Here is a 3603-nt window from a genome sequence, read left to right as displayed (position 1 = left end):
CGGAATGACAGGCATGTGCTACCACGCCCAGCTGATTTTTTGATTTATTGTAGAGATGAGGTCTCGCTGCCCAGGCGGGTCTCGACGGGCTCAGGCAATCCACTCACCTCAGCCTCCCAAAGGCGCGGGATTACAGGCTGAGCCACCGAGCCCGGCACCTGAGACCTTTTAATGAATTCATCTTCCATTTAAATTAGCTGGAGTTTATAACTGATACTCAGGATGGCTGGCATGCCAAGAAGACTCACTTTCAACCAACCAGTCTAAAGCAGTGGTTTAGAGCGCTCCTGTCTTAGAGTTTTTAATTCAGTAAGTCTGGAATGGGACCTGAGTACTTACATTTTTCTGGTGATACTGATATTGCTAGTCAAGGGGCCACACGTGATCTTCATCAAATGGTGCAATTTTATCTTTTTCTCTGAGTAGTATTCCATTGAATGAATATACCAAGCTTTGCTTAACTATTCATCTGTTGATGGATGTTTTAGTTGCTTCCGGTTTCTGGCTATTACAAATAAAGCTTTTATGAATATTTGCGTGCAAGTCTTTGTATGGGCCTATATTTCCTTTTCTCTTGGGTAAATACACAGAAGAAAGGTTGGATCATTTGGTAGGTATATGTGTAATTTTTAAAGAAACAGCAAGCTGTTTTCCAAAGTGGTTATACCATTTTACATTTTTACAGTATATGAAACAGTATATGAAAGTTTTAGTGCTCCACATCCTTGCCTATACTTGGTAAGGTGAATCTTTTTATTTTTTATTTTTATTTTTTGAGTTGGAATCTTACTCTGTCGCCCAGGCTGGAATGCAGTGGCACGCTCACGGCCACCACAGCCTTGACCTGCTGGGCTCAGGTGATCTTTCTGCCTCAGCTTTCCAAGTAGCTGGAATTATGGGTGTGTGCTACCAAGCCCGGCTTATTTTTTGATTTATTGTAGAGATGAGGTCTTGCCAAGATGCCCGGACTGGCCAGCTAATTTTTTTAATTTATTGTTGAGATGAGGTCTCACCAAGTTGTTCAGGCTGGTCTTTGCCTCCTTTTTATAGGTTTATATTTTTTCTTAATATTGAGTTTTGATAGTTTCTTGTATATTCTGGGGGATAAATTCTGTACCATGTATGTGATTTGTAGGTATTTTCTTTCAGTCTGTTGCCTTTTTCTCCATATTTCATTAATAGGCAGAGAATCATTTTTGCAAGATTATCAAAAGCCTCTTCAGTTTACCTAATGACTTATTTTAATTGCTTGATATTCAAATTTTTCCTTTTTGGAGGACATTTCTTTTCTACTTTCTCCACTTCTATTGTGAATTGGTATCACTGCAGAGCCTCACTTGACAGTAGTGTGGTGTATGATTTGAAGGGTTCTCTGTATCACTTTACAAACTTCACGAAACCTTGTGCCTGTTGCAAAATCTGTAGTTTCACTCTTTTTGCATTTGACTGATATTTTGAATGTTCACCATAACCTCAATATTCAAACTAGTAATAAAATCAGCTGAGGGACAACTGGATGAGGTAGGACAGGGAAAATAAGTGCTGGTGCTTTGTTTTATTTATTTATTTATTATTTAAACAAAATTTTTTAGGTGCTGGTGTTTTGTATATAAAATATTTCAATAGAGACTATTTTATAAATGATCAGTTCATTACAGAACATTTTTGTGTTATGCTAGCAGAGATTTGTATAATAAATATTCAAAAACATAGCCCTGCAAAAGATGATACCTGTCTTTCTTAAAAGCTCATGTCATACCTTGACTCCACCTTACTCACCCTGCTCCAAATACCCTGATGTCCTCTCAATTTTTTTTTATTTTTTTGAGTCAGAGTCTCACTCTGTCACCCAGGTTAGAATGCAATAGGATGTTCACTGCCACCACAGCCTCGACCTGCTGGGCTCAGGCGATCCCTTTCACCTCAGTCTTCCAAGTAGCTGGAACTACAGGCATGTGTCTCCATACCTGGCTAATTTTTTGATTTATTATAGAGATGGGGTCTCACCAAGTTGCCCAGGCTGGTCTCGAACCTGTGGGTTCAGGCAATTCTCTCACCTTGGCCTCCCAAAGTGCTAGGATTATTGGCGTGAGCCACTGCCTCCACACCTCTCAATTTTTTAAACAAGTCAAGCCTTTTCAGACTGCAAGAGCATTTACTCTTACTCTAACTTAACAAGTGAGTTAAGAATTTATATTTATGGCCAGATGCGGTGGCTCAAGACTGCCCCCGACCCAGAACTGGTAAGATTTGATGATAGAATGTGGGGTGAGAGAAAGAGAAGGGTCAAGGATGACTCAGGCTTTTGCCTTTTGGTAATAGCATGGATGGTAGAGTCAGTTAATTGCGATGGGGAAAATACTGGGGAAGACCAGGCTTCCAAGAAAACAATCAAGGGTTCCAGATTTGCCATATTAAGTTTGCTTACAAGATCCTAAGTGAAGATTCAAGTAGACTTTTGGATATCCAAAAAGCTAATGGCAGGAACTAGACTGGAGATATAAATTTGGAAGTTGGTAACAAATAGATGATATTATAATAAATGTTAATGGAACAAATTTGATCACCCAGAAAACGTTTTCAATAAAAGAGAGAAAGTAAAACCTTAAGGTTCCAAGTGGAACAAAGATAGAGAAGCCAAAAAAAGAGTCTGAGAAGAGGAAAACCAGGGCAGGGAGGTGCTGGGACCCTCAAGACCAACTCCACGTTCAGATGTTCACCAGGAGGACTCACTGGAATTAACTAAGATTTATCACAGTGATGTAGTAAGAATATGGCACCAAAGTATAAGGGAAAAAGACACAGGTGGAATCTGGAGGAATCCATGGACCCTCCTCCTCTCATAAGGGTCACACAGAGCACACTCTTGCCCCAGCAACAAATTTGTAGCAACATGTGTGTGACGTATCTGCCCAGAGAAACCCAGTTGAAACCCAACTTGGGATCACAGGCATGCGTCACCATGCCTGGCTAATTATTTTATTTATTGTAGAGATGAGGTCTCACCATGTTGCCCAGGCTGGTCTTGACCCTCTGGACTCAGGCAGTCCTCTCGCTTCTGCCTGCCAAAATTCTGGGATTTATAGACGTGAGCCACCGCGCCTGGCATGAAGCCATTTTCTAAATGTTTTATTAATGAAAGGCAATAATATGAATTTATATCACTGAAATGTTTCAATCTCTAACAAGATCTGCTTCAAAGGAAAAATATAGTATTGAGTAGCAGTCAAAATTGTAAAGAGATGATCAGGACTTCAACCTACTAGACCTTTATTAGGCCAGGCGCGGTGGCTCACGCCTATAATCCCAGCACTTTGGTAGGCTGAGGTGAGAAGATTGCCTGAACCTGTGGGTTTGAGAACAGCCTGGGCAACTTGGTGAGACCCTGTCTCTACAATATATTAAAAAAATTAGCTGGGCAAGGTGGTGCATGCCTGTAACTCCAGCTACTTGGTGGACTGAGGCGTAAGGATCACTTGAGTCCAGCAGGTGGAGGCTGTGGTGGCTGTGAGAGTGCCACTGCACTCCAGCGGTGGTGACAGAGTGAGACTCCAACCAAAAAAAAAAAGTCCTTTATTAGCTCAGAACTACTTTAGCATAATA

This window comes from Carlito syrichta, unplaced genomic scaffold, assembly GCF_000164805.1.
Source record: "Carlito syrichta isolate Samal-C Ts95f unplaced genomic scaffold, Tarsius_syrichta-2.0.1 Scaffold313443, whole genome shotgun sequence".
Lineage (NCBI taxonomy): Eukaryota > Metazoa > Chordata > Mammalia > Primates > Tarsiidae > Carlito > Carlito syrichta.
This window is presented reverse-complemented; position numbering follows the sequence as displayed.